Source organism: Hippocampus bargibanti, linkage group LG12 (assembly GCF_051943395.1).
Source record: "Hippocampus bargibanti isolate YZ-2025 linkage group LG12, ASM5194339v1, whole genome shotgun sequence".
NCBI classification, from domain to species: Eukaryota; Metazoa; Chordata; class Actinopteri; order Syngnathiformes; family Syngnathidae; genus Hippocampus; species Hippocampus bargibanti.
Window position 1 is genome coordinate 14,099,680 of NC_142745.1, and position 20,123 is coordinate 14,119,802.

General features: G+C 41.0%; 1 protein-coding gene across 20 annotated transcripts in view; it reads right to left on the reverse strand.

Annotated features, from left to right (window-relative positions):
- Window positions 1–20,123, reverse strand: part of rap1gapb (RAP1 GTPase activating protein b) — a 90,424-nt gene that overhangs the window by 47,316 nt on the left and 22,985 nt on the right. For 12 of the 20 annotated variants that reach the window (XR_016116600.1, XM_089009889.1, XM_089009882.1 and 9 more), the window contains exon 1: window positions 2,631–2,769. The exons of 5 other annotated variants lie outside the window; for them this stretch is intronic. The gene's annotated coding sequence lies outside the window, so the exon portion shown is untranslated. Of the gene's footprint in view, window positions 1–2,630; window positions 2,770–20,123 lie in introns of those variants that run through there. 3 more of the 20 variants (XM_089009884.1, XM_089009878.1, XM_089009892.1) reach the window with 2 other exon arrangements.

Sequence of the window (20,123 nt, forward strand, 5' to 3'; positions counted from 1 at the left end):
TGGCACTGACATTCCTCCCAAATCAAAAACAGTGCTGGCATTAGTGCTGCTGAAAAGGTGCAACCACTCAGCAGTTGTCTCATATGCACACCTTTCATATTAATATGATTTTAGGATGTTGATGAATTGGCTTTTTTGGTCATCATACAATACAAGCTAGTAGGAGCCAATTTTGCCCCCCCCCCCCCCCCCCCCCCCCCCCCCCCCTTCGGTTAAATCCGCACATGATTGGTCAAAATCTGGTAGAAGAGAATTTGAAGGAAATCTCATAGGAAATTCTTCAAGTGAACAGTTCTGTAAAATATACACCCCAATTTCCTATTTAAAGCAAGCAAATCTTTAGTTTGACTTCAAACAGATACAAATACAACTAGACAATAATCAAACGGAGTCAGGATTGGAAATTTTGTCTGCAAAAGCTGACGGTTTTTTTTGGGTTGGGGGGGGGGGCATCGCTGACCCAAGGCCACATGCAGTGGGATATGACTCATGCGCATGGCGCGTCGCCGCGGATGCAACCACTTTCCTTGGCGAATGGCAGGAAGCCGCAGGCGCTGCAAGGGAGAGTCAGACATCATCGCATCAAGGTCCGGCACACTCGAGTAAGCTAATGATAAGACTAACTTGCTCCATTAGAGCTGGCTGATGGGATTTCCTCTACAACTCAACATTGCATCCCTGATAACTCCAGAATAGGATGAAAAATGGAAAATGTTTCACCTTAAAGGACAACCGACACCATTTTTTTGTTTCCTAACTGATGTCAGAAAAACGTTCATCTAAAATACCCAAAACACGCAGGCTGATATGTTAAGTCAAATGTAAAACACCAATAAAAATGACATCCCAAAACTACTTCAAAATGACCTCAGAGACGCTGAGTTTCAGAAGGTCCCGCCCCTTTGTGAGGTCACGCCAGGACGTCTTGCCTTGCTCTAGAATCAAAACAATGGCTTCAGATTTGGAGAAGATGCTTTCTTGTAACTGGATGCGTATCCAGTTATGAATATGATTCAAATAGTTCTGAAGAGGAAAGCATAAATGTTTGCAATCGATTAAGGAAGTCCTCCCATATCAATTTGAGCCGTCAGGACTCCAATGTAGCGTCCCAGAAAATGCACACGATGGTGCCCAAGCTCTGTTGGAAATGGGCTGATTTGTCTGCTGGGAATTTGTGTCAACGAGTATCAAATAGTAGTGTTGGTGCAACACACAACAATTCACGATTGCATTATTTATGTGTTTTCCTTCTGATTTTGCCATCAACGCGGATAAACACGAAGTTTTCAGACCAAAAAAAGTACCCAAAATGCATTGTGTGTCGCTTTCTCGGTCAGGGGCGTTCCAGATGTGACGTCACGTCAGGCATCGTCATCAACTGGAAAACAAGACTTCCTGAATATTCAGTGCGAGTCTCAAATCGTAAAATATAGCTACATGCTGTGGAATATTTGTAAAATACGCGCAGTAGAAGTCATTTGATACATACATACATACAACTTGTCTGGAGGCGTCGGTTGTCCTTTAAGCCTGAAACTCAACAAATTGCCTGTGTACTCACAGGTTTTTGCTTGTAGCAGAATGACTTTTTTCTACTTTTTGAAAAATTCCTCCCTTCTACATCTTGTTCTCCTTCTTGCTTCTGCTTTTGTGAAAACATACCTAACCCCAAACACTGTAAAGTCATTTTCACACCCAACTTTTCTTGGCAGTGCAAAAAGATGGTGCAATTTCTATGCTTGAATGAGGATATTTGTTTTCCCGCTGGTTGGTCTATTATCACTTTAATCATTCCACCAGACCTTCTATTGGAGGCACCTGCAGCATACCTAGCCCCAAACACGTTCATGATGTTTTGCATCCAACTTTTCTTGGCAGTGCACAAAGATGGCACTGTTCCTATGCGCGAATGAGGAAGTCTTTTCCCGCTGGTTGGTCCTTCTATTGGAGGCACCTGACACATACCTAAGCCCAAACATCTCAATGGCTTTTTAGACCTAACCTTTCTTGGCAGTGCAAAAAGATGGCACCATTCCTTTGACCGTTCCTATGCTTTAATAAGGAAGTATTTTCTCGCTGGTTGGTCTATTATCACTGAAATCATTCCACCAGACCTTCTATTGCAGGCACCTGATCCCTCGTATCCCAGACAATGAACATTGCTAAGTGCAGTGTGAAAAATGAGTGTGGAAAAACCCCAAAAACTAAACCACACAGTTTTTCATTAAGTCGAAGGTCCATTGACAGAAGTCAGATACATATTCAAAACCTCATTTTTTTCATTCAAAACCAAAACAATAAGAACGAAAGGTTCTTTTCGACTCAATGTAATGCCGCAAGAACACAGGCAAATGAGTCATATCTGCGGTCGTTCGTTGTACTAAGTTCATCCTGTCTACTTGATATCTAATTGAAACACCTACACTGTCTGTAAGTAAAGAATCTGCTTAAAATTACATATCTGCGGTGTCTGGAGTCACCAACAGCTACAGAAATTAACGTGACATTTTTAACTCATTCAATGCCATTCACAAATGTATTCAGAAATTAAAAATATGACCGACTCCTGGTGGAGAAATTACGACAAAGTTCAGACAAACAACCAACAACTCTGTTTACGTCTCGCTCACCTGCTCGCAGCAACTGCATCATTTCAAGCCTCTGTGAACTTAGCGCTTGCTTTATATACACGTCTGACTTCTCGGTCATCCGACACCTGCTGCTGTTGCGATAGATGAGCCACTTTTGCTGTCTCACATTGCGACTGAGAGAGCCAGCCAGCGTTTCTTTACCCTCGCCCTGTCTCATCCCTCCCTTTCTCCCTCATTTTTGCCCCCCCTTCCAGAACCACCCACTTTCCTGAAATTTCTCTTCACCCTCAGCATGCATGCATCCTTGTGAATTGATCTTTGCAAAAAGCACAAATGCTTCATTTTCTTGAAGGACAACTAACACAATTTTTTTTGTTTCAGTAGGCTGATATTTTTAGTCAATTGCAAAACACCAATAAAAATGACTTAGTGTCCCAAAACTATTTCAAAATGACCTCGGAGATGCCGAGTTTCAGAATGTCCCGCCCCCTTGTTGGTGATGTCACGCCAAGACGTCTTGCCTTGCTCTAGAATCAAAACAACGGCTTCAGATTCGGAGAAGATGCTTTCTTGTTACTCATCCAGTTATGAATATGATTCAAAGAGGAAAGCATAAATGTTTGCAATCGATTAAAGAAGTCTTTCCGTGTCAATTCGAGCCATCAAGACTCCAACGTAGCATTCCAGAAAATGCACAAGATGGCACCCCAGCTCCGTTGGAAATGGGCTGATTTGTCTGCTGAGAATTTGCGTCAACTAGTATCAAATACTGTGGTAGACTTAGTGCAACACACAACGATTCACCATCGCATGACATATGTATTTCCCTTCTAATTTCGCCAACACAGATCGACATGATGTTTTCAGACCAAACAAAGTACCGCAAAATGCATTGAGGTGATGCAAGGTATGTCCTTTCTCGGTGAGGGGCGTTCCTTCAGTGACGTAGGGTGAGGACTCGTCACCAACTCGAAAACAAGACTTCCTGAATATTCAGCGCGAGTCTTAAAACGTGCAATATAGTTATATGCCGTGGAATCTTTGTAAAATACGCTCAGTAGAAGTCATTTGACGTGATTTTACAAATTATGGACACAACTTGTCCGGAGGCGTCGGTTGACCTTTAAGTGACAGTCTCAAGATAGGCGCTTACCCATATTCTACATTAGACTGGCATTCGTGTAGTAGCATGTTCACACATGAATAGAGGACAATGTTCAGGATTTCATTTTTTATTTTTAGTAGGAGGCATCATAAAGTGGCAGCGCTTATTCACCACAGCTCAATATGCTACTCGCCTGCCTCTCTTCACCCACACGTTTCATCACTTTGCCATGTTTGAAAACAAATTCCGCAAACTGCAATGCGTGGACCAGCAAAGACCTGGTGTTGAGGAGGCTGCAATGGTGGGGAAGATGTTGGTTCGACGTGGCAAAGCCAAACAGATGTGAGGGTTTTTGGGAGCGTCTGGCGCACAGGTGTCAAAGTCAAGACCCGGAGGAAAAATCTGGGCCATTTTATTTGGCCCGCGAAAGCAAATAAAACTTGTGAAATTCCATGCTCATCTATCAAGCTAGGTTGCAAGTTAGCTAGTTAGCGATCAAGCTTGCTAGCTAGCTAGCAATCAAGCTTGTTAGCTAGCGATCAAGCTTGTTGGCAAGCGATTGAGCGAGCTAGCGATCAAGCTTGCTAGCTAGCGATTGAGATAGCTAGCGATTAAGCTAGCTCCCTCCATTCAACTATCTGGCTAATCCCCGACGTCGCAGGTATCAAAATCAAGGCCAGTGGGCCAAATATGGCCTGCCACATCATTTTCTTTGGCCCGCAAAAGCAAATCAAGCATGTTAAGTTCCATGATGTTTGCTAAAGTCCAAACCAAATGTTCAAATTGTCCCATGTAAACCACAATAACAATTATTATTTTTTACTTCAAATTTGAAAACTAGTTATTCATTAATTTGTCATGCGATCTATATGTTATAGGTGGAGGTGATTAAACATTCTAATGGCTTCTCCAAATTCATCACGACCCCCGAGAGGAAACTGTAACTACAATGTGGATATGTATGATCCTTCCAGGACAACAGTCACCATTTTTTGGTTTCCTAACTGACATCAGAAAAACATTTTATAGCATCTAAAATACCCAAAACATGCAGGCAGATATTTTTAGTCAAATGCAAAACAACAATAAAAATGACTTAAAAGTTGCTCAAACTGCAACAAATTGATCTGCGAATTGGGGATTTTCAGAAAGTCCCCCCTGAGTTCGTGACGTCAAGCCAAGACCTTGCCTTGCTCGAGAATCAAAACAATGGCTTCAGATTCGGAGAAGATGCTTTCTTGTTACTCATCCAGTTATAAATATGATTCAAATAGTTCTGAAGAGGAAAGCAAAAATGTTTGCAATCGATTAAATGAGTCCTCCCATATCAATTCGAGCCGTCGATGACAGCAATGTAGCACCCAGAAAATGCAGAAGATGGTGCCCAAGCTCCGTTGGAAATGGGCTGATTTGTCTGCTGGGAATTTGTGTCAGCGAATATCAAACAGTTGTCTTGGTGCAACACACAACAATTCACCATCGCGTGATTTATGTGTTTTCCTTCTAATTTCGCCATCAACACGAAGTTTTCAGACTTAACAAAGTACCGCAAAATGCATTGTGTTTCGCTTTCTCGGTCAACGTGACGTCACGTGGGGATCGTCATCAACTTGAAAACAAGACTTCCTGAATATTCAGCGCGAGTCTTAAAACGTAAAATATCGCTTTGTGCGGTGGAATCTTTGTAAAATACGCTCAGTCGAAGTCATTTGAAGTGATGTTACAAATTATGGACTTTTTTGGTTTTTAACTGACATCAGAAAAACGTTTGATAGCATCTAAAATACCCAAAACACGCAGTATGATCTTTTTAGTCGAATGCAAAACACCAATAAAAATGACTTAAAGTGTCCAAAATCTGAAAAAAAATTGAGCTGCGAATTGGGCATTTTCAGAAAGTCCCGCCCCCAGTTGGTGACGTCACACCAAGACGTCTTGCATAGCTGGAGAATCCAAACAATGGCTTCAGATTTGGAGAATATGCTTTCTTGTTATACATCCAGTTATGAATGTGATTCAAGTACTTCTGAAGAGGAAAGCATACATGTTTACAATCAATTAAAAAATTATTCCATGCCATTTTTAGGCAACATTGAGGCAACAATGGATCAACACAAAAGAGGCACAAAATGGCGACCTCCAGTGGCCACCTCCGCTTCCACAGGCTGATAAATTCCTTATATGGAGCTTGGACTCCCTCTTCTGGCGGATTTTGGGTGCAACACGGTTCTCAGACCAAACATGTACAGCAAAATACATTGACGTGATGGAAGGACGCTACAATGAGTTTTTTACGGTCAGGGGGCGGTCCTTTCATGACGTCACGTACGGACTCGTCACCAACTCAAAAACAAGACTTCCTGAATATTCAGAGTGAGTCTTAAAATGTAAAATATAGCTTTCTGCGGTGGAATCTTATTAAAATACGCTCCGTAGAAGTCATTTGAAGCCATTTTACAAATTATGGACACAACTTGTCCGGAGACGTCGGTTGTCCTTTAAGGCCTCGGTAAAGACTTTGAATAATTAAGAGAAAAGGTCCTCAGACAAAGTCCTGAAGTTATTTGACCTGTTTTGCTTTATTAGCTCTCTCATTCAATGCCATGTTTCAGAGCGTTTACAACACTTTTCCAAACTCAGATGTGGGGGTTTTCTTGCAAAGTATGTGCTTCTTCCGAGCGCTGAACTGCTGGAAATAAACAGAATAGACAGCCGAGCCCAATCGATAAGCTGAGCTGCAGGCCTGAGTAGAAAGTAACTCACAAGGGGATGCAAGCCCTATGGTACTCCCTCACCCTTGAGTGGGTATAATGTTGCAGAAGCCCACTTGGAATGAATATTGTGGTTTCACAACTCACGTCCAACCATGCAGGAAAATGATCTAGAATAGACAGAATAGAAGTTATCATGTATAAAAGTTTCCTCTTGTGGAATGTTTGGTTGACCAAATAGGTGTGACCACAAGGTTAGTACACAATGGAGCACAGAGAATTTGGGCTCACTTTGATGTGAACAGACACTGCCTGTTAAACTGCCATTCTTGACTAAGAGATCTAACCCAGAGCGAAAGGGAGTACGTGTAACATCCGAGTTATGACCGGTGCGAGTTACGACCACCCGTACTTACGACCGACTTAATTTACAGTAAAGTCTCGTTATATCGATATCGGATATATCGATAGTCCCGGTTATATCGATACTATTTCTATGCGCGCACGGAGAAAATTACATGCAAACAGGGTCGGATATATCGATAGTCCCGGTTATATCGATATTTTTTCGGACTCCCTTGAATATCGATATAACGAGACTTTACTGTATTTTTTATTTTTTTTTATTCTACACATGGCACCGCAACGCGCAAGCAGCCGGCAATGTGTACTACAATTTTGTCCAGCCAGCATGTCACACATTCGCACAGCATCTGCGTGACTACACTCAATACAGTAGTGATACAGTACAAGTACCGTCTCGGCAACATCTGTAGTACTGTACACTGCTTTTTTTTTCTTTCGGCGGGCGACCTCTTCTGGCCGTTAGCATGGAGAGCAGGGTAAGTATAACATCTATAAATGAACTGTACAGTAACGTTTTGTATACATTACAAGTACAGTTATACAGTAATAAAAATTGATAATATTAAATATAATGATGAAATATAATATGAAATAAAATGATAAAAACGACACGAAAAGGTGAGTAACATTTACAAATGAACTGTACAGGTAACAGTTATGTATACATTACAGATATAGTTATCTTCTTTTACTTTCGGCTTTTCCCTTGACGGGGTCGCCACAGCAAATCAGTGTCCTCCATCTTTAGAGGTTTGATCCGCAGGTTTGTTTTGGCCAAGCTTTTACGTCGGATGCCCTTCCTGACACAACCCTCTGACAGTAGTAAAAATCGATAATATGAAATATAAAATGATAAAAATGACACTAAAAGTTATACAATTTATAAATGAACTGTAAACAGTTTGGTATATAATCATATTCAATAGAAAACATTGCTTTAAAACAACAGATTGACATTGTATACTATCCTGTCGTGTAAACGCGACGTCAGCCATTTTGAATGGATTTCGACTTATGACCGTTTGACGTACGACCATTTTGTCGGAATGGAACCCGGGCGTAACTCGGATGTTTACCTGTATTTGGTACACTCCCGCACAAGAAGAGATCATTACTGGAGCCAACTATGCATTGAAAAGGTAAAGAGAAAAGGTCAAGACATTCCAGAAGAAGGTCTGTCTGACAACGTGACAATCTTCTTCTCAATACAAAAACTATTTTCACTTGAACCAACCTATTTCCCATCAGTGTTCTACCGTGTTCTACCGGAAACAAATTCCTTGTGTGTTCTACATACTTGGCAATAAAGATGATTCTGATTCTGATTCTGATTCTGATCAGAATAAAACACTACTTAGTTCTAAAAATGAGTTCCAGTGGCTCTCTTCAAGCGACCCCTTTACCTCATAACAGTTTTGTTCCCTGCCCCACAACCCCCTGATCCCCAGACAAGCTTGTGAACGTGATCTGCATCACCCTCTTCCAACTGATCCCGTGTTTTCACTTATCTGCCCTGATGCCTGCCTGCCTGCCAGCCAGCCACTAACTATCCATGCTGGGATTGCGTCAAGGATGGGAAAGGACGGCTGCCAAGCGTAGGCGTGGGATTGTGGAAGTGACTGGAGGTAAAGATGATGGCTCACAGTGCAGGCTCGAGTCACACTGCATGCAACAAAGTCCAAGGACGACACCGAAAGTCAGTATTTATACCATATGCTGGGGGAACAGTTCGTATAGTATATGGGCCCATTACCAACCAGTCATGTACTTTCCTACTCTCAAATTAAAAGTGTGAAAAATATGTTACATGCCAGTCCAGGGTGGCATAATTTTGGGCAGAAGGCCAGTTGCAAAGTAAAGTTGAAAAATGTCTTAGAGAAGTCACGGGGATTGATGGAAATGAAGCAAATTAACATTACTGCCATTACAATATTGGCATTATATGATGTAACCCTTTCAAGTACTCTGTAACCTGATGTCCACTGTAGTAACAGCTGTCCTTGAACGGGTTCATTTACCCTTCGTATTTATTACATACATATATTGTTCAAATGCATTTTTTAAAAATCAAAATCAAATCAAAACAGAGTATCAAAAAGGTTCAAATGGATTATACAATTAACAATAATATAATTATATATACATAAGCTCTCTATTTGCTATCTAGCTGGCGAGCTATGTATCTATCGAGCTAGCTATTAGCTATCTATTAGCTAGCGAGCTAGCTTTCTATCTGAGTTACTTTCAGGCAGAAAAACTTAGCCTGTGACTGTAAAGTGACCATGAGAGTTTAGAAAGGTGCTTATAAATGACATGTATTATTGTTATTGTTGTTGTTGTTGTTATTATTATTATTGCTGACGGTAGGAATTCTGCTTGTGTTATGTGTTAAACTTGGAAATATCAAACGGCCAATCGGCGACCACAGGTAAGGACATCAATGGTGGTAACAGCATCGTACCAACTCACCAGGAAATGGCAAAAAAAGATAAAAGAATGAGGCCACTCACACTTGAGTAGACACCATCTTTCAAACGGAGTGTCTAACTAACAATGTTGCTGTGCGATGACCATTTTGTGTTTGGAAGCCTTTTACTGAGCATCTTCCTCTTTATTAAATTCATAGAGTAGACTAATTAGAATAATAAAGGCTAATCCAATCCGAACTCGATCTCAGAGTACATTTTTCATAAATGGCTATGTAATTATATCAGCTTTAACTGAACTCGAATACCTAGAGCTACATAGTTCTTACTATTTTTTAGCCTGTCATTATTTTTAGGGCTCCATTTTAGTGAAGCAAAACCATCATGTAGATCATCTAATGTGCATGTGTGGATGTATTTGTATGATTAAAATGAAGACATACTTATACTTTGTTTAAAAAAAGAACTACAGACACATTTGGAAAATGTTACAAAATGTCTTCATTTCCTGAGAAAGTTCTTAATTATATTTAAGCACTTGTAGGTAAATAGAAGAAGCCATTACAGTGATACCGCGGTTCACGAATCCCTTTGCTTACGAACTTTTCGGTTTACGAACGTTAAATTTCTGAAAATGTTACCTTGGCAAACAAACTATTTTTCGGGATACACACGGAGCTGCCACAATGAGTGATGTGTCGTTCGCGAACAAGCCCGTTCTCCTAACAAGAAAATGGTGGCAGACTGTTTTGTCCTCTATTCCCCGCCCCCAGTCTTCGGTTAAAGCCATGTGATTGGTCAAGAACGCAGCGTTGAGGGGGGGGGGGGGGGGGTTAAACATTAAAGAGACAGGCAGACGACAGAGAGTGAGAAAACACACACACACACGAAAGGGAGACGACAGAGTTTGAAACAAAAAAACAAAAGTGAAAAAAAACAAAAGTTAAATGGTGAGAAAATGGATAGAAAATAGTGAAATTTAGACTTGTTTCAACTTTGATTGGTTCAAAAGCAGAGTGTAGACTGGAAGGTTAAATTATCCCATCAATCAGGCTCCACAAATAACTCGCACAAGCCATATGTACACTTGATGCAAAGAGCTATCAACCCAGCTAAACAAAACACAATTGATGAGGAAAAAGGTAAAATTATCGCAGAGAAAGCACCTACAGGGGATCATTCCTCAAGATGGTGAAAGAAGTAGGCTGTGTTCCTCATCAAGTGTTTAATGCTGATGAAACCGGACACTCCATTCCATCAAGCCATCAACGGCCATCACAAAGAATAAATAAAACGACTTTATTATACAGTAAAATATATTTCTTTTATTACCATAAATACCATAGCACAGTTATTATACATAAAATATATATCTTGTGCCGTTTTAAGGCTTAGAAAATTAGAAGTAGAAAATTATGTTTTATGGGGACCTGGGAACGGATTATTCTCATTTTAATGGTTTACGATGGGAAATCCATTTTTGGGATACACACTTCGCCTTACACACTCTGCCTGGGACCCAATTAAGTTCGTAAGCCAAGGTATCACTGTATTCTAATTTGCTAGAGGCGTGACATTTAATCGGCAGGCCACGTCGTCCCTGACATGAAAGTTCACAGAGCATGCAAGGTTGTCCATGAAATGCACTAATGAGCAGAAGGAACAAGCTAGTGCTACTTAGCTGCCAATGAGCCAGTAAATTGTTCTTTAACTGCAGAGGGGTGCAGAACTCATGAATCGACTCTTTATTTGACCAATGCCGGCGATTAAGGGTATCACAGATAGTCAATGGACATATTCTCGAATAACTCTTTTGGGAACAGGTATGGATGATAATAAATACTATGAGCATAAATTAGGACATTACTGCTCGGCGGTCAATGAACTTATAAATGGTTACTTAACTGCAGCAGCTACACTGCCCACTTGAATTGGAGCAACTGCGGGAGGTATCAGTTAATCATATGGAAATATTTTTTTGTTCAAGATCATGTAAACGAGCCCACAACAGAGTCCAGTGACCTTGCTGCAAAAGATACCTACGCAAAAGAATCATTCCGATGTCATCTGTGACTGGAGCTCCTTCAGTCAGAGACTGTTACACCTGCGCTGCAAGAAGGAGATATATCGCCGCTTAGTCCCTACTGACTGCTGTCAGGCTTCTCAATAAACACACATAAAAAAAACCTGGACTCACACATTGTAAATAGCATAGCCACCTTATGTCGAGTCAATACAGTTACACATATCAAATATGCTTTTTATAATGTAATATTTTTTTTCATAATTTGCAGATATTGCAACAGCAACAGATGCAGGCAGACACACTAGAAACATCATGAATAGCTGGTTCCCTTGCTTGTATGTTCTCTTCAAATTGTACTGATGGCGTGTGCGGGTTATTTGTGGAGCCTAATTTTTTTAACCTTGCAGTCTACACTCTGCCTTTGAGCTATCAATAAAGTTGAAAAAAGTCCAAATTTCACTGTGTTTTCTGTCCATTTTCTCACCATTTTACGTTTTTTTTTTCACTTATGTTTTTGTGTGTGTTTCTGTAACCCCTCCCCCCCCGCTCACTGCTTCGTGTGTCCCCTCCCTCCTCTCCTACGGATCTTGACCAATCACGTGGGGCTTTAACCGAAGACTGGGGGCGGGGAATAGAGGGGAAAAAATCTGGCTGCCATTTCTAGTTCTATATTAGGAGCTCCAAGAACCAGCTCGTTCGCGAACGACACATTACTCGTTGTGCTCCGTGTGTTTCCCGAAAAATAGTTTGTATGCCAAGATTATATTCTCGCGAATCTAACGTTCGTAAGGCGAAATGTTCGTTAGCGAAAGCGTTTGTAATGTATCACTGTACCTGGCTTCCATCATCTTACATGAAGGCTCCGGACTGTAAATACTGGCAATGATAGCATAAACAACAACAGTTTTCACAAAACTCCGACCCATCTGGAGAGATAAAAACATCAGTCAGCGCTCTAAAATGGACCTAATGCTCTCCCTTGTGTTCTTATCCGCCTGCGAATCCTGGACCCTCACGGCGAAGCTACAAAGTACTACTTTGTTTAGTACACATTTACATTTGTTTCCAACGTTGTACATTAGTCAGATTTAGCTCATCAATCAGAAGCCCAGCTAGGAAACGATCGTCGCTAGTCATGAATAACTCGCTTCATCGTTAAGTCACATGGAAGTCAAATGAAAATGAGAGTTGTATGAACCCCTTAAATTGATTACTTTAAATTATTAAAAGGTGATGTCGGGAAGTATTTGAGCAGTGACCGACATTGACAAGAAAACAACCACAATTGGCTGTAACATTCAAGTAGTTCATCACGTCTTTGTTTTGGCAGTGAAGAAAATAATAATGTTTTGCTAATTCCCATCGGAATTGGGTCTCCTCTTTTATTTTTGTTGTTTCGTGATGAAAACAATGGGTAGAATATGATTCATTTAAAAAGAAATGTAGAAAAGTTGTGCATTTTATTGAGTGACAGTGTGACTACTACACTGCAATTCTGGCTCCCAACAGATTGGCTGATACATCGGCAATAATCTTTTGGCTCTCCTTTTTGGAGACAACACATCTGTGATGGAGCTCAAATGGTCCTAAATTTTGTGCCAGTGCAAGTCTGGGGTCTTTGCCAATTGGCCAATCAGTCTCTATCAAAATGGCCATGACAGCGCACCAGAGGGAATATCTCTGCCTGGAAGGGGTGACAATTTGGTGGCAGAAAGTCAATTGAAACTTGGCCCTGTTCAGACCACATCGAAGTGCTTGCAGAGGGTTGACCGCTGGTCTAATACAATTTGGTGAATTTGATTAGTGAGAGGGCAGCTCGACATCAAGCTCTGTGACATGATACAAGATATGTATGTCATTCATAAATAAGCAAACAGTGGACCTCCCTCTCTTAAAACCATTGGCTGCACAAGATTCACCGTTCACGAGTGATAGCTGAAATGTGATTGGTTAAATGCTTATATACGAAAACACACATCTAGAAGAGGCACAGCAGGGGAAAAGCAATGAAAGGAAGCTGAAAGACAATTTGGAATTATTTAATAAGAATTCATGGACAAAATATAATTCATAGTCTGTGATTCAAATATTTTTAGGCCAGCAGAGAAAGCCTTGCAGGCTCTGACGGTTCACCACTGTCTTAAATTCAGTGCAAAGAGCAGTCTGACCGTGCATACAGCCGATATTTTTGCTAGACTAGTACCAATACAAGAAGACGTTAGCATTGTTGTGTGCAGTTGTGACTGTGAACGCTGCAGACTCTGAGTCGAAGCGGTAACCCTTATCCCCTTTAAATTCAGTGCAAAGGGATTTAGACACTGCAAAAACTTATTGATCATCAGATGTTTTCAGGGAATACAGAGGGCTGAAATATTTCATCGTCAACAAAAGCTCTAGACGGCACATATACAGAAGCACCTTTGATTTGCCGATGAACTTCTCAATGACTCAGAGGCTTGAAAGCTAGGAACAACAATTTCTCATAAAGACATAAAATGACCATGGCTTTGCCAGTGAGCAAGCTGAATGCTAAACGTGCTATCTACCGACCCACTACCTACCTACCTACCTTCCTACCTACCTACCTACCAACCTACTGTACCTACCTACCAACTTACTGTACCTACCTACCTACCTCCCAATTTACTGTACCTACCTACCTACCAACCTACTGTACCTACCTACCTACCAACCTACTGTACCTACCTAACAACCTACTGTACCTACCTACCTACGGTACCTACCTACCTATCCTTAAAGGACAACCAACATCACTTTTTTGTTTCCTAACTGACATCAGAAAAACGTTTTACAGCATCTAAAATAATCAAAACACGCAGTATATTTTTAGTCAAATGCAAATCACCAATAAAAATGACTTAAAGTGTGCTGAAACTGCAAAAAATGGAAACCGGAAGTGGCCAGTTTCCGAAGGTCCCACCCCCTTGTTCGTGGTGTCACGCCAAGACGTCTTACCTTGCTCGAGAATCAAAACAATGGCTTCAGAGGAAAGCATACATACAGTAAAGTCTCGTTATATCGATATTCAAGGGAGTCCGAAAAAATATCGATATAACCGGGACTATCGATATATCCGACCCTGTTTGCATGTAATTTTCTCTGTGCGTGCATAGAAATAGTATCGATATAACCGGGACTATCGATATATCCGATATCGATATAACGAGACTTTACTGTATTTGCAATCGATTAAAGAATTTATTCCGTGACATTTTGAGGCATCTGGGGGGGGGGGGGGATGTCACACCCAAAAAAATCAGGAGATGACGACATAGCTCTATGTGGATATTGGCTTAAATTTTTTGTCACAAGGATTCACCATCGCGTTATCTATGTGTTTTGCTTCTAATTTCGCCATCAACATGAAATTTTCAGACCAAACAAAGTACTGCAAAATGCATTGACGCCATGAAAGGACTGCTACAGTGTGTCCTTTCTCGGTCAGGGCCGTTCCTTCGGTGACGTGACGTGAGGACTCGTCACCAACTCAAAAACAAGACTTCCAGAATATTCAGCGCGACTCTTAAAACGTAAAATATAAACGTAAAATACATGCGGTGGAATCTTTGTAAAATACACTCAGTAGAAGTCATTTGAAGCGATTTTACAAATTATGGACACAACTTGTCCGAGGGCGTCGGTTGTCCTTTAAATCTTGTGTTTATATCAGTAAAATTGAGCGCTTCATGGTGACGTATAAAGGCGGCATCATAAAAACTAAGTTTTGTATGCCTTTATTTTCTTTCTCTTTTGGTCTTCTCCTACCTCTTTAGTTTACAGCCTCTGTCACAATCTGTCCCTTTAAACCCGTTATCATCCCCTCTGGTTCATCGATTCTCCACTGTCCTACTTTGCATCAGCATCACCGATGCCCAGATGCTCCCGTGACTTCTTAGTCGACCTTTTTTGTTTTATTTTTTATTCCATTCGGTGTGACTGTACTGCGACCAGACGTGGGTCATAAATCAAATCACAAGCTTTAGAGGTCAGGATACAGGAATGTGTCCCACAACAAAGTCCTCCCTTATTCCCTTCTGAATTGATCTTGACATTGATTAAGTGTGACTGGATCATTTGTCTTTCATCAGCAAGTTACTCTCTGGATGAAAATTGGCCTTGAAGGCCATGATCTCCAAGGAGCATAACCACAAATGTAAGACAAGCTTCTACCGAATGCATCCATTCCTTCGTCAAGGTCCAACACATGTGTTTTTATTTAATTTTATTTTGATGTTAACAATATGAATTTATAATAATGAGGAAACCCTACATTTGTACCTGTTCTTTTCACTCTATAGACATTCGGACAATTTGAGATAATCGTATTCCCGAATAAATTTGTTGTGCTGCTTCCAGACGTGTATTTTCGTATTTAAGCATTTAACCAATCACATTTCAGCCATCATTTGTTGCCACGGTAAGCAATCTACCCGGATGCCTTCACAATCAGTTCTGCAGGCCCTGAAGCATAAAATAAGTGTTGATGAAACAGTTGCTTTTCACCAATCAGAGTTCGAGTTGGCAACCCAAAGCCTGCTGGAAGGCGCTGGAAATGTCAGTTTTCACAAACAGTGATTGGCTAGTGACTTGCCAATCATGTGACTAGCCGCTAGTCACATATTTCCTGGACAACGACACCCTCTAGTGGATTGATTAGGACGAAGCACAACTGATGGCCTTGGAGTGACATGCACAGCCCGCAGGAATGATCTTTTTTTTTTATTTACCAGAGATTAGGGTAAACATTTCACTATTTTTATTTGCGTTTTTTTAATACAGTGATACCTCGGCTTACAAATGCTTTCGCTAACGAACTTTTCGCCTTACTAACGTTAAATTCGCGAGAATATAATCTTGGCATACAAACTATTTTTCGGGAAACACACGGCGCGCCACAATGAGTGATATGTCGTTGGTGAACGAGCCGGTTCTTGGAGCTTCTAACAAGGAGCGGAAAATGGCAGACGGCTTTTTTTCCCCTCTATTCCCTGCCACCAGTCTTCGGTTATAGCCGCACGTGATTGGTCAAGATCCGTGGTAGGGGAGGAGACACACGCAGCAGGACACACGCAGCGGTGAGCGGGGGGGAGGGGTTACAGAAACAAACACACACACAAAAGGGAGACGCAGAGCTTGTAACAAAAAAAAAAAGCGAAAAAAAAGTGAAAAGGTGAGAACATGGATAGAAAACAGTGAAATTTGGACTCGTTCCAACTTTATTGATAGTTCAAAGGCTGCGTGTAGACTACAAGGTTAAAATATCCCATTAATCAGGCTCTACAAATAACCCGCAAAAGCCATCTGTATAATTTGAAGACAACCTACAAGCAAGGGAACCAGCTATTAATGATGTTTCTAGTGTGTCTGCCTGCATCTGTTGCTGTTGCAATATCACAACTTCTAAGATGTACAACCCAGAGCTCCTTGAGACACTTTATGCAAAAAGCTATCCATTCCATCAAGCTATCAATGACCATCACAAAGGTAAATAAAACGACTCTATTATAATGTAAAGTTTATTTCTTTAATTGCAATACCATAGCACATTTATTATACATAAAATAAGGTATATTGTGTGTAGTTTTAAGGCTTATTTAGTTGAAAATTATGTTTTATGGGGACCTGGGAATGGATTATTCTCATTTTAATGGTTTCCCATGGGAAATTAATGTTTGGAATACACACTTTTCGCCAGACACACACTTTCTGGGAACCAATGAAGTCCGTAAGCCAAGGTATCACTGTATATACATCATGTATATATTATTGATGCACATTCACAAGCAAACCTCTAACTAACTCATATAGCATTGGAAGTGTGTAGTGTACACACGATAAATGCAATGCAGTTTGTATCCAAGTTTTCATCTGCGATCGTGTTATGTGCACACGGCATGAAATAGCTTCATGACCACCTTCATGAGCATGAAAACGGAGATACATTCTTGCCGCTTGCCATCTCGTCTCGCCCACGCGCGCCGCTCCGAGGTCACCATTGGCTGAGTCTGTCTGCTCGGACGCACGACTTTGCGCATGTCAATCCGCAACGTGGGAGGATCAGAAGTACTTCCTGGCTCATCATTACTCAAAGCTTCTCCATCAGTTCACTTCTGTTCCTATGAGCCGGCAGAGCCGTTGTAATGAATTTTCATTGACCGGGCCAGGCAGGATTTATCCTCAAGGGCGTGGATTTGTCAGTTTTCTATCATGGGCAAACTTTTGTAGTGGTTCTCGTCATAATTTGGTTAGAAGACTTCAATCAATGACAAACTGAATGTGTCTTATTAGCAGCTGGTGAAGGTTTTTGTCACACCTTCACAATGAATCGCTCAATTTTGAAACAGATTTGATGAACATTGCATTGAACACTTTCATGGACTCTGTAACCGGATAACATTTCCGTTCCAGACAACGTGGTCCCTAAAAGGCTTAAAATGTTCAGCTCCGATGCATCCTTTATCTTTGCATTTCTTGCAATAGAATCTATTGGAAATACAACCAAAAGGCAGATCTGCACTATAATTGGCAAAAGGCCTCAGGCCTGTCCAATAGTGAATATCTGACAAACATCTCAAATATCAATATTTTTCTTTATTCGTTTTGCTTGTCTTGCCACATGAACAATCAAAGCCCTGATTTTCACCTATAAGTGCCCTCCACCCCTTATTCAAGTGCTTCCTCATTAAATTCTGAGTCACGTTTCACAAAAATGTTTGTCTTGGAGTTTTCTGAACATCAATGTACTTACGAGATCCACTGTGTCACAGGTGTCAAAGTCAAGGGCCAGGCGCCAGATCTGGCCCACCACATAATTTTATTCGGCCCGTGAAAGCAAATCAAAACTGACAGTCCATGATACTTACCAAAGTCCGAACCAAAATTTCAAATTGTCGGATGTAAACCACATTAACGGTCGTTATTCTTGACTTCAGATGTGAAAACTAGTAATTCATTAATTTGTTGTGCGCTCTGCAAGTAATATGTGGAGCAGATGAAATATTCTAACGGTTTTCCCAAATTCATAAGTCAAGTCAAGTCAGCCCTATTGAATGACTTTGACAAACATAATAAACACGAATATATCACAAATAATAAACGCCAATTTGCTGGCCCTTGAATGGAAACCGTAACTACAATGTGGCCAGGGGCACAAAATGATTTTGACACCCGTGAGCTCTGTCATGAGGGGAATCAAATTGTCTGCCTTTGCGGTAATTATACAGTAAAGTCTCGTTATATCGATATTCAAGGGAGTCTGAAAAAATATCGATATAACCGGGACTATCGATATATCCGACCCTGTTTGCATGTAATTTTCTCAGTGCGTGCATTAAAATACAGTAAAGTCTCGTTATATCGATATTCAAGGGAGTCCGAAAAAATATCGATATAACCGGGACTATCGATATATCCGACCCTGTTTGCATGTAATTTTCTCCGTGCGTGCATAGAAATGGTATCAATATAAGCGGGACTATCGATATATCCGATATCGATATAACGAGACTTTACTGTAGTATCGATATAACCGGGACTATCGATATATCTGATATCGATATAACGAGACTTTACTGTAATTGTATTTTTATGGATAGCATGGCACATAACTGCACATCCTAATTGTTACAAGCTATGTCATTTGTCTGAAGTCATAGATGCCATAGTCCATCATGATGCCTCATCAACAAAGTCCGGCAGCCTTGTTTGCATTTACGTCTAAAGCAGGGGTGTCAAACATACGGCCCTCAAGGAGGTTTGATCAGGCCCGCAGGAAAAATGCACAAACGACACGGAATTCGGATTTTAATCAGGTGCAATTTGAGGATTGTCCCCTCGGGAGCAGAGTGGTGCTGTTTCGATCAACGTAGAAGAATACAGCAATGTTTTTTTCAACCGCGATTTCAACACCCTCATTCGCCAAAATGTCAGACTCATCACAGCAAAAAATATGACTGCAGCAATTCATCAAGTTGAAGGAATTGCTGGCGGGTCTGAGGAAACAGCAGTCAACTTTCAGCCAGAGCCGAGAAGTCAATGAAGCAGCAGTAAAAAACAGTTATGTAATTGCTAGCAAAATAGCATTTGCATCAAAGCCGTATTCAGACGGTGAGTTTGTTAAACGTTGCATGTTGAAGGCAGCTGAACTTGGATGTCCCGACAAGCCACACGCTAACGCTAATATTAGCCTGACGAGGAATACCATCGGAGAATACACCAAAACTCATGAAAGACACAATATTTTGCTTCTTTGTAGCACGTATGGTACAATTTTAATGGTCCGGCCCACTTGACATTGACCGAGGTCATGTGTGGCCCACCATGTCAAATGAGTTTGACACCCCCGATCTAAAGTATGTAAATCACAAGTGACAAAAGTCACAAATTGAAAAGGAATTCCCTCCTTCAAATGATTTGAGAAGCCTTTGAAATCGGCTTGTAGAAGAAATCATATCTGAAGAAATTTTGCGGAAATTTTCGACAAAGACAGCAATGCAAACGGTGCCAACGCCCAGCGTGTTGTCCTTGCTCGGACCGGCCGCGCTCGCACGCCTCTTAAATATTTAACAAGCCCAGCTTGGCCGATTCCCTGCGGCGGGAAATTGTAACAAATATGCCGTTGGCTTATGTATATAGCCTTTAAACCTCTGATGAAGCTTTGCTGCAGCTCTCTTGAAGATTAACATGCTGCTCTCGCCCTCCGAATGGCTACTTTGCAGGCACACCGCATCATATGCAAATGTACTGTGAAGGGAGCAAGTGCGTCGACGTACAAGTGAATCAAGCACAAATATTTATATCGCACACTCTGTTCTTGAATTGGACCCACAGAGCATTTACATAATCAAAATTTTGATCATATCGTATTTTAAACCTTCT